Below are 12,384 nucleotides of genomic sequence, written 5' to 3'. Positions count from 1 at the left end.
TGGGTCTATGAACAGCCCAAATAGCCTGCCCCCTCCCCCACAACCTGGATCCTCAAAGCTCACTTCTGCTTTTCAAGTCTGTTCCCTGTGCCTACAGTTAGTTCACCCCTTTGCTTATCCTGAATGGTCCTCCCTAAACTTTGAACTCTTCACTGTGAAACACCCCTGTCCTCCCTATATGAAGTCTACCTTCAGATTCCTATTTCATGCTTCTGTTACTGTCTACTTTCTCCATAAACTTATGGTCTGACACTGCTCTTTGTTTTCTATGTCTGCCAAAGTGTCAGTACGGGGAGGCCTGGAGAAGCAGCTGTTCTGCTCACCCCTAGAAGACTCTATAACCAGTAGATATTTGTTGAACCAATAGCAGCAATGATAAAAACAAACACATTTTGCTTAGAAAAGTAGAGCCAATCACCAGAGTCCACAAAATCAAAGAAATGACCAAATTTAGTGACTTCAAAAAATGTAGTTGGTGTGCCCCAAAGTCCAGCAGATGGTGGCAGAGAGATCACATTAGTTTCTGCTAGAGAGGCCCTGCTTGCTCCCTCCATACCTGGAGACAGCTCTTAGTCCAGGGGCCCCATGGTGGAGACCCTGCTTGCCAAGCCTGTCTGGAGCCAGATCCCGTCCTCAGCTCTCACACGCGGGAGAGCCTGCTTGTTGTTGCCGGCCCTCCAACGTACTGCCGCTCTGGAGAGAGACTTCCCTAGACACCCATCTTGGTCAGCTTTAACTGTTAGCTTGGCACAGTCCTAAAGTCACCGTAGAGGAAAGCCTCCACTGAGGAACTGTCTACTTCAGAGTGATCTGCAGACATGTCTCTGAGTGACCGTGTTGATCATTCATTGATGGAGAAGAGTCCAGCCCACCATGGGCAGCACCATCCCCTAGCCAGTGGTCCTGAACTCTATAAGAAAGCTGAGCATAAGCCGCCCTGACAGGCAGCTAGCTAGCAGGGTCCTCCGGTTCTTGCTGGACTTCCTTGGCTGTGAAGTGAGTCCTTGGTCATATATCATAGTGTGTGGGATAGCAGGCCCACCTTTAAGATCCGGCCTTGACTTCCCTTAATGTGGACGGATCATAAGCCAAATAAAGCCTTTCCTACCCAGAGCTGATCTTGGGCTATTTTTTCACAGCGGCTGCCTCTCTTGTTTATTAATACCTTGTCACTTGCCTGGGATTCTCTCTGACTCCTTATCTTACTTTCTGCCCTTGTGCTTTCTCTTGATTGGCAAGTAAGTGTGTCTGCTTCCACTCCGTGAGGCCTCTTTGTGCTTCTCATGTCTGTTTCACCTATTCCTATAAAGCCACCATGGGCATTTTCACGTGGGCTTTCCCACACCTAGGCCTTTCTTCTGATCTCTAGACTTGCCACCCAAATGGACTTACCAGTTTGAATGCTTAGTGGGCACCTGGGAATCTTTGGGTCTCCTGATAGCGCCATCTTCCCTCCACACAAACCCAGTATCTTTCTAAGATGAAAAGTCAGATGCCCTTTTATGCCTCTATCTAAGGCAAACCTTCCTTCCTTATTCCAGGCACTAGTTTTGACTCTGGGTGACAGCCATTAATGAGCTGCAGCTCTATGCCATTGGGAACTTATTTGGCCATAAATGTCATAGCCCCTTACTCCTGAGAGGACGAAAAGGCTGGCTTATGGTGACCCGAGGCACAGTCTAACCTCATCTCGACTTGGTGTAATCAGCCATCCACACTCGTCACTCCTTCTCTACACATAGACCTGCCCACACAGGCCTGTCCCTTAGTCTCCCACTATTTCTGTACATGAAAAGTTAGTGTTTTCCAAAAGCTTAGACTCCAAGCTTTGAAACTTCATACTGTTCTATTATGCTCAGTGTATCTGGTTTTAATGTTGAGGTCTTTGATCCACTTGAACTTGAGTTTTGTGCAGGGTGATAAATATGAATCTATTTGCATTCTTCTACATGCAGACATCCAGTTAGACTAGTACCATCTGTTGAAGATGCTTTCCCCCCAACTGCGTATTTTAGCTTCTTCCTGTCCATAGGTATGTGGATTTATGTCTGGGTCTTTGAGTCTATTCCATTGATCAATGTGTCTGTTTCTATGCCAATACCATGCAGTTTTTATTACTATGGCTCTGTAGTAGACCTTGAAATCAGAAATAGTGATACCTTTGAAGGTTCTGTTATTGAATAGGATTGTTTTAGCTATCCTGGGTGTTTTTCTTTTCCCATATGAAGTTTAGTTCAAGATCTGTAAAGAATTGTGTTGGAATTTATAAAGAATTGTGTTTGCTTTTAGTAGGATGGCCATTTTTACTATGTTAATCTTACCAATCCATGAACATGGGAGATCTTCCCATCTTCTTGTATCTCCTTCAATTTCCTTCTTCAAAGACTTGAAGTTTTTGTCATACAAGTCTTTCACTTTTTTGATTAAAGTTACCCCAAGATATTTCATATAATTTGTGGCTATTGTGAAGGGTGTTGTTTCCCCTGATTTCTTTTTTTAATGAAGTATTTATTTATTTATTTATTTACTTACTTACTTACTTACACAGCATTTTGCCTACATATGTGCCTACACACCAGAATAGGGCACCAGATCTCACTAGATGGTGAGCCACTACGTGGTTGCTCAGAATTGAACTCAGGACCTTTGAAGAACGGCCAATGTTCTTAACCTCTGAGCCATCTCTTTAGGCCTCCCTTGATTTCTTTCTCAGTCTGTTTGTCATGTATATACAGGAAGGTTACTGATTTTTTTTAAGTTAATCTTATATACAGCCACTCACTGAAGGTATTTATTAACTGCAAGAGTTCCGTACTAGAATTTTTGAGTCACTTATATATGCTATCGTATCATCTGCAAGTAACAATACTTTGACCTCTTCCTTTCCAATTTGTATCCCCTTGCTCTCCTTCAGTGTCTTCTTGCTCTAGCTAAAACTTCAACTACTGTGTTAAATAGATATGGAGTGGGCAGCCTTGTCTTGTTCCTGATTTTAGTGGAATTTTATTGAGCCTTCCTCCACTTTATTTGCTGTTGTCTATCTGCATGCTGTATATTGCCTTTATTATGTTTAGATTTATATTCCTAATCTCTCCAAGACCTTTAACACAAAGAGCTGTTGGGTTTTGTCAAAAGCTTTTTCAGTGTCTAATGATATGTTCATGTTTTCTTCTCAGTGTGCTTATCTAGTGGACTACATTACTTATTTTGATATGTTGAGCCATCCCTGCATCCCTGAGATGAAGCCTACTTGGTCATGGTGGATAATCTTCTTAATGTGTTCTTGGATTCAGTCTGAGAATATTTTATTGAGTATTTTTGTACTTATGTTCATAAGGGAATTGTATGTAATTCTCTTTTTTGTTGAATCTTTGTGTGGTTTGGGCATCAGAATGACTGTGGTCTCATGAATTTGGCAATGTTTCTTCTGTTTCTGTTTTGTGGAATAATTTGAGTAGTATTAGCATTAACTGTTCTTTGAAAGTCTGGTATAATTTTGTGCTACAACTGTCTGACCCTGGGCTTTTGTTGTTGTTGAAAGACTTTAGGGCCGTTTCTATTTTCTTAGGGGTTATAGGTCTATTTAAATGGTTTACCTGAGCTTAATTTAACTTTTATAAGTGGTATCTATTGAGAAAATTAGCCATTTCTTTTAGATTTTTCCAGTTTTTCAGAGGACAGTTCTTTAATCTGATAGAAGAGAAGTGGAGGGTAACATTGAACACATTAGCACAAAAAACAGCTTCCTGACCAGAGCATGGACATTGCAGGCACTAATATCAACAATTAATAAATGGGACTCATGAAACTGAAAAGCTTCTGTAAGGCAAAAATGCCATCAATAGGACAAAAGTGCAGCCTACAGAATGGGGAAAGATTTTCACCAACTCCAGATCTGATAGAAGGCTTTATATATTTTCATATGTCCAAAATATATAAAGAACTCAGGAACATCAACAAACCAAACGATCCAATTTAAAAATGGGGTACAGATCTAAACAAAGAAATCTCAATAGAGCAATTTCAAGTGGCAGAGAAACACTTAAATGTTCAATATCCTTGGCCATCATGGAAATGCAAATCAGAGCTACTTTGGAATTCCATATACACCTTTCAGAATGGCTAACACAAATAACAACACGTGCTGCTGAGGATGTGCAGCAAGGAGAACATTCCTTGCTGGTGGGAATGCAAATTTGTACAGCCATTCCAAATTGATTGGAAATCAAGATGACATTTCCTCAGAAAACTGGGAATTGATCTACCTCAAGATCCAGCTTTATCACACTTGAACATATATCCAACCGACACACCATCCTACCATAAGGACACTTGTTCAATCATGTTCATAGTAGCTCTATCCATAACAGCCACAAACTGGAAACAAAGTAGATACACCTAACCAAAGAACGGATAAAGAAAGTGTGCTACATTTACACAGCGGAGCATTATTCAGCTGTAAGAAAAAAAATGACATCATTAAATCTGCAGGCAAATGTATGAAACTAGGAAAACATCATCCTAAGCATGGCAACCCAGACTCAGAAAGACCAACATGATACATACTCACTTATAAGTGGATATTAGCTGTAAAGTAAAGGGTAATCACACTATAATTCACAAACCCAGAGAGGCTTATTAACAAGGAGAGCCCAACAGGGGACACTTGAATCTCCCTGGAAAGGGAAAATAAAAGTAGATCTTGCAGGTAGGTTGGGGGGAGGGTGGGCATGGAAACAGGAGGGGTCAGGTGGAGGAGGAAGGGACAGGGGAGGGAGAGGAAACTTCAGTAGAGGCCATTTATGGGATGCTTGGACACCCAGAGCTGTGGAAACTTCAGAAACCTCCGAGGGTAACCCTAGCCAGGATGCCTAGCAATAGAGAATACAAATCCTGAACCTGGCTATCTCCTGTAATCAGCCACATCTCCCAGGGGGACACCAACCCAGCACAGAACCTTTGACCCACGCCTGTCCTGCCTACAAGACATGTTGAGACAATGGTGGCTCAGAGCTGGTGGGAGGGCCAACAGATGGCCGGTCAAAGTCGAGGCCCATGCCACAAGAGGGAGCCCATTTCAGACACTGCCTGGAGGGCCAGGAACTGGAAGCTGGTTGGCTAGGAGCCCTAGAGCAGAACCAAACACACACACACACACACACACACACACACACACACGCAATGAAATAATTCCTAACGCTATTCTGCTATACTCACAGATCAGTGCCTAGGCCAACTGTCATCAGAGAGGCTTCCCCCAGCAACTGATTGGAGCAGAGGCAGAGACCCATGGCCAAACTTTAGGTGGCTCACAGGGAACCCCATGGGAAGAGGGGGAGGAAGGATCATAGGAGTCAGAGGGAGTGCGGACACCAGGAGCATGACCCACAGAATCGACCAAGCAGGGGTCATGAGGCAACCATGGAGCCTGTGTGGCTCTGCATTAGGTCCTCTTCTCACCTGCTGTGGTAATTTAGCTTGGGGGTTTGTGGGTCTCCCAACAGTGGGAGTGTGGGTGTCCTTGACTCTTTTGCCTGCTTTCTGGACCCTTTTCCTCCTACTGTGTTGCCTCGTCCAGTCTTACTATGTGGGGTTGTGCCTAGTTTTAGTGCATCTTGTTATGCTGTGTTTGATATCCCTAGGAGGCCTGCTTTTTTCTGAAGGGAAATGGAGGAGCAGTGGATCTGGGGAAGAGGGGAGGGGAGGGAGGACAGGGAAGAGTGGAGGGAGAGAATTGTATTGTATGAGAGAAAAATCAATAAAAAGAAGAAATGTGATACATATACACAATGCAGTATTATTCAGCAGTTTAAAAATGACATTATGAAATTTGCAGGCAAATGTATGAAACTAGAAAAAAATCATCCCAAGCGAGGTAAACCCAGACCCAGAAAAACAAACATGGAATGTAATCATTCGTAAGTGGATACTAGCTGATATATAATCAATAATCGTGCTAATCATGACCCAGAGAGGCTAAGTACCAAGGAGGGCTCTAATCGGGGATGCATGGATGTCCCTGCAAAGGGGAAACAGTGTAGATTTGTGGGATGGACTGGGGGAAGTTGGAGATGGGAACAGTGGGGATCAGGATGGGGAGGGAGGGAGGAAGGGATGGACAGAGAGAGTTTGGGAAGAGATGACTGGAACTGGAGAGCATTTTTTGGGTGTGTGTGAAAACCTAGTGCACTGGAAACTCCCTGGGATCTACAAGGGTGACCCTAGGGAAGTCCTAGTAATGGAGGCTACAGAGCCTGAACCTACCACCTTCTCCAACCAGGCAAGACTGTCAGCAGTGGGATTGGACACCAGCCCAGCTACATAACCTTCGACCTACAACCCGTCCTGCCTGCAAGATGTGCTGGGGCAAAGGTGGTGCAGGACTTGTGGGAATGGCCAACCAGTGACTGGTCTAACGTGAGGCCCATGCCACAAGAAGAACCCCATGCCTGACACTGCCTAGATGACCAGGAACCAGATGCTGGATGGCCCAGAGACCTAGGGTAGAACCAAGCATGACTGGCCAAAATGAAGAAAAATCAGTGAAATGATTCCTAATGATATTCGGCTATACTCATAGAATGATGTCTAGTCCAGTTATCACAGAGAAAGCTCCTTCCTGTTGGAGTTCAGGAGAATCCTGCAGAAGAGGGGGAGGAGGAATTGTGAGATCCAGAGAAGTGAAGGACACCAGTAGAGCATGGCCAACCGAATCAGCTAAGCAGGGCTCATTGGTGCAGCAGCAAAGATGGAGCCTGCATGGGTATGTGACGGGTTCTCTGTGTATGTTGTGGTTGTTGGCTCGGTGTTTTAGGGGAACTCCTGCCAGCGGGAGTGAGGGGGTCTGTGAGTCTTTTGCGTGATCTTGGGGCTGTCTTTTTCTTACTTAGCTGCCTTACCCACCTTGATGTAAGGGTTTGTGCCTGACCTTATTGTATCTTGTACCATGTTTGGTTGACGTCTCTGGGAAGTCTCTGGGAGATGGAGCTGGTAAAGAGGGTGGATGGGGAAAACTGGGAGGAGTGGAGGGAGGGGAAGCTGTGGTCAGGATGTACTGCATGAGATAAGAATGAATAAAAATGTAAAATAAAAACACTTCACACTGAAGCTCTCTCAGTTTCACATGCAGCCCCTCAGACATCCCGGCTCCTGAAGGGTGGCTGTATACACTGCCCACTGCCACGGCCATTCCACTGCCACCCGCCTCTCTCTTGCTTCCAGGACTCCAGTCCCACACACAGACTTCCTCTCTGTTCTCTCTCCCTCCCGCTCCATCTCTGCCTGTTTTCCTCCTCCACTTACTTGTGTTTATTCATGATCATGTGTGTGCATGTATGTACACACGTACATACACATATGTGTGGAGATCAGAAGACACCCTCAGCTGTCATTCTTCAAGTGCCATCTGTGTTGTTTGTTTTCTTGAGAAGGGTCTCTCCCTGCACCTGACTCCCCCTCCCCAAAGCTGAGTTATATAACCTCTCACCACCATCCTCGGCTGCGTTTTTTTCTCTTCTTTCTTTCTTTCTTTTTTTTTATATGGTTTTTTGGAGGTCAGACTCAGGCCCTTCTGTTTGCAAAGCAAATATATTACCAAGGAAGCTATCTCTCCAGCACCCTGCTTTGCCTTAAATGTACAAAGTGTAATTTTTTGAGTCAGGATGCCACTGTACAGCAAAGTCTGGGATTCACTAAGATGCCCAGGCTGGTCTTGAATTCATGATTCTCCTGCCCCATCCTCCTGAGTGCCAGGACTATAGTTGTATGGTTACCACACACATCTTATGGAGGACATTTAGTCACATTTTCCAGTCTCCATCCCCTCTGTCCAGCTTTATGTTCACGTTTACAGCCACACACATGCCTTCCACCGTGGCCTTGCCAGCCAAGGCTCCCTTAGCATTCTCTCTTGTACCATAGTCCCCGTCCATTCTCTGCCCCTTTAACTGCCCTGATTTTTAGTAGCATTTCTACCATCTGATGTTAAATTTCATCAGCTCATTATTTATCTCCTTCAGCAAGGGTGTTTCCTCCAGTGCATAGATTTTGTCTGTTTGACTAACTGTGGAACCCATAACACTGAAACAAATATGTGCTACATTGTAGGAAATCAGCAAATATTTGTTGGATATAATCAGTGAATAGTTATGGGACCTGAAGGGACATGAATAAAATATTTATGGACTAGTCTTTAATCTGGCCCAGGATTAAACTTTGGGAAGTTAGAAACAACAACAAAAAATGTTTTTGAAATGTCAATCTAGGGAATAAAGACTGCTTTATGTTGTTGCTGTAAAACCATGTGATAGATAGATGATAGATAGATAGACAAATACAGATAGATGATAGATAGATAGACAAATACAGATAGATGATAGATAGATAGACAAATACAGATAGATGATAGATAGATAGACAAATACAGATAGATGATAGATAGATAGACAAATACAGATAGATGATAGATAGTAGATTGAAAGATAATAGATAGATGATAGGTAAATAGATGCAGATAAATAGATAGGAGATAGATAGATAGATAGATAGATAGATAGATAGATAGATAGATAGAAAGATTCTAGCCTCCTATGCATAAACATCATTCTCTAAACAGAAGGAAGAGTCTCTGGAGGCAGGAAATGGAGAGACACTGAACAACAGGATGTCAGGTGTATGGAAACCAGGCAGAGAAAGTTTAAGAATGGGTCGGACTTATTTTGGTGAGGCAGTGATTTTAATAATGAGTGCCATGAGTGAGTTGGCTCCCACAATGGAGCCATTCCATCCAAATTAGCACCAAGAAGTGAAGAGGATGCAGCTGGATTCCTGAATGTCAGAGAGAGAGCAGGATTTGTATATTATACAGATGTAAACATGACCAAGATAGCTATAAGAGCCACGCCCAAAGTGGAGCCACACAGGGTCTCGAGTTCTGCTGGTCAATGGCGTGTGTGCTGTGAGGGTGACCCAGGGACAGAGGCTGCTTGGAGCTTTCATGTCTCTGTAAGAGTGTGACCAAGCTGGGGCCCCGGAAAAGTAACTGGGAGAAGTTGTGCCTGAGCAGAATGACATGCTGTATGTTGGGAGTGTATCAGGTTCTCTGGTCCATAGAACAGATATCAAAACTAGCCTGGGCACTGGCTGGCATACACACACACACACACACACACCTGCACACCTATACATACATATCACATACATCAGTAATGCTGGCATGTTTCCAGATAGACTTCCCACTGTATTGAAAAGTTTTATCCCTAATATGTCATCGGAACAGCAGGGTTTCTGGATATATGTGCTGTCTGGGGAAGAGAAAGGAAGTAGCTATACCATGAGGCAAGAGGGCTCAGTGCAATCATGGAAACGAACATTGATAGTGCAAGCCATGCCTGCGCACACATCCTAGATGGCACCAGAAAGAAGGCGCAGGGCAGGAGGGAAGGGAGCATCCTAGCTGGTGATCTGCTGCAGACTTGGATCCACCTCCCGGCGAGAGCAAGCCCCGAAGCTCGGCCCTGTCCGTGGTGCTGAACCGCAAGAGCGAGGATGGGCACCCACTGAATCTAGAGGGTTCCTGTGAGCCGTGGAGAGTGAACAATTCACAGCACCAAGCGAGCGTGACTGGTGGGATGTGGTTAGATGTACCTCTGTAGGAGGGAAAAATATGTACAAGTTGACAGAAAGAATCAAAGCTGAGTGTTGGGGGGAGGGAAGGGCCCAATCAGTTATGAAATCTAGACAGCTTTACTCTCCAAAATAGAGACCCAAATGAGATTGAAGAAGAGGAATATTGATTATCAAGAGTCTTTGTTTCCCTAAATTATTGAAAATTAAAAATTTTCTTTGTCGGGAAGAAAAAAAAAAGACATCCGCCATCATATGATCTGGGAATACTGTGGCCAGAGACTCAGTGATGAGCCAAGCCAGATCCACATAATCTGAGTTGCAACTACACAGAGCACCAAGAGAGATGGAGGTAAAGTTACCATGTTGCATGCAGAAGGACCCAAGTTCAACTCCCAGAGCCCATGCTGAAAACAAACAAACAAGCAAAACTGGGCATGGCAGGGTGTTCATGCCGTCACTGAGGAGGTGAAGGCGGGAGTCCTGGGCTCACTGGCTAGCCAGCCTAGCCTACCTGGTGAGCTGCAGACAGGGAGAGACCCTCCCTCAAGAAACAACAAAGGGGGTGGTGCCTGAGGAGCAATCCCTGAGGCTGTCCTCTGGTCTCCACATGCACTCCATGCTCACAGACACATGTGCATCTGAACACACATGTGCACACATGAAGTACACAGAGGTTCCATGGTGTTGTTGGAATGGCCACTAGGCTTAGAGACGTAAAGTATGGATTTGGAACATGACTAAGTCTTTGAAGCCCTGTGACCCACACTTCTGTGTTTCCAAACTGGAGCTGATTCCCTTTGGCCTGCTCACCCGACACCGTTGCTGAGGGGAACAGATAATGTGTGTGCAAGCATTTGTCACCTAAGTGCTGTGCATGCCGGTGTTAACATCCCATTACACGTGTGTAATAGCCAGTGGCCACTTAGCCGATTTCCATGCCACACCGCTGGGTCTCAGGCACATAAATTAAATAAACACGTGGGCTCATTTGCAATTATATTCAAGCTAAAAAACTGACAGGGCTCCACTTTATTTCTCTACCCACCATCTTTAGTGTGTGGATACTTTTGAATACGATTAAGCTGCCCAAAATAAAAGCATTCATTCAATGAGGCAATTTAAATGACAATAACCCCAAAGAGACTGAAGGAGATTTGTGTTGTGGGTGAGTTTTTGTTTAAAATATTCAGAATCTACTTCGTTTTTTTTTTTTCTATCAATCTTCTCCCCACTCCCAGCTCCTGTACTATTCCATGGGACCAATCTAAACACATCACTTGCAGAGTTCTCGGAGGAGGGTGGCTGGCAAGAATTGAATTCTTATCATTTTTAAGACCACAGCTTTCCACTGCTACGTGCATTTAAGTAACCCAACGGTTCTGTAAGGATAAAGCATCGGCTTAATTCAAACGTAATCTTGAAAAGACAGAAGTAGACAATTGCTTGCTATTTATGAAGTTCTGTGAACAGTGAACTTCCTGGTAGAAAGCTGATTGAATAATTGATTAAGTAGTGTGTGTGTGTGTGTGTGTGTGTGCGCACACACACACACACAAATAATGCATATCTGTATGGAAGCCAGAGAGCAACCCAGGTGTGACTAAGCTTATTTGTTGTTCTGTTTTACTTTGAGACAGTCTTACTATGCAGTCCTGGATGACCTGGAACTCCCGATGTAGACCAGGCTGGCTTTTCACTCTTCCTGCTTCTGCCTCCTAAGTGCTAGAATCCAGGGTGTGCATCACCACTCCCAACGTACCTTGGCAGACGGCCCTGGCACTCACCTGTCTGTCTTCTTAGCTCTGGGATTACAAGTGTGCACCACCATGCCTGGCATTTCCACACGTCTGTGTCTAAGGCACAGACATCGGCCCTCACCCTTGAACAGCAGGCACCATACCGACCAGGCCATGCCCCCAGCCTCAGCTAAGCTGTTTCCGGGTGCTGGCATCACCATCAGGGGACCTGCTATCTCAGCGGGCATGAGTGAAGTGCATCCATTCCTGCTGAGCCTCCTCGGTCTGCTATACTGTGTCTTCCTGGGTTCTCCAACACTGCTTTTCACTAAAGCTGCGGCCGCCACCAGGGTGCCAATTCCAGGCTGGTACACTCGCCAGCCTCTGTTGCTGCTTCTCTTGGCAATCTGCCCCGTATGCTCTGTATGAAACTTCACTAAAGGCTTCTTTTTCCCCAAGCCACGAAATATTGGAGCTTCTTGGGAGTCTGTCCCAGTGCCCTTATGTGTCCTGTCTCAGGGTAACCTGGGCTTTCTTTCCTCTTCCGGCTTTAAGAGCCACTCTAATCTCTCTCCAGGGCCGAGCTGCCATCTAACCCACCTGCTCCTTATCTTACCTCTTATCTTATCTTACCTCTTCTAAACTGGTTTCCCTTTGTCTGTATCTTCTGCTGCAATTAAGTGATGCCAACAAGTGCCCAGTGGCTCTGTCCCAAACGTAGAGACACACTCCCCCCTGCTCCCGTCACCCAGCCCTGGTCATGTTGTGTAGCTCCTGTTTGCTTACCCAAAGGACTCCGCCATACTGTTTTCTCCATATTCACGGCAACCAATATGACTTTTGCCGATGCATTCATTTAGTGGTTCCTTGTGTGTGTGTGTGTATGCATGGGCACGGACACACATGCTGTGCCACGTGCGTTGAAGTCAGTAGGCAACTTGCAGGAGTCTGTTCCCTCTCTCCACATGTGGGTCCCGGGGATCAAACTCACATCGTCAGGCTGGGAGGCCTGTGCCTTCAC

The sequence above is a fragment of the Meriones unguiculatus genome, chromosome 6 (assembly GCF_030254825.1).
Source record: "Meriones unguiculatus strain TT.TT164.6M chromosome 6, Bangor_MerUng_6.1, whole genome shotgun sequence".
NCBI classification, from domain to species: domain Eukaryota; kingdom Metazoa; phylum Chordata; class Mammalia; order Rodentia; family Muridae; genus Meriones; species Meriones unguiculatus.
Note: the sequence above shows the minus strand (reverse complement) of the source record.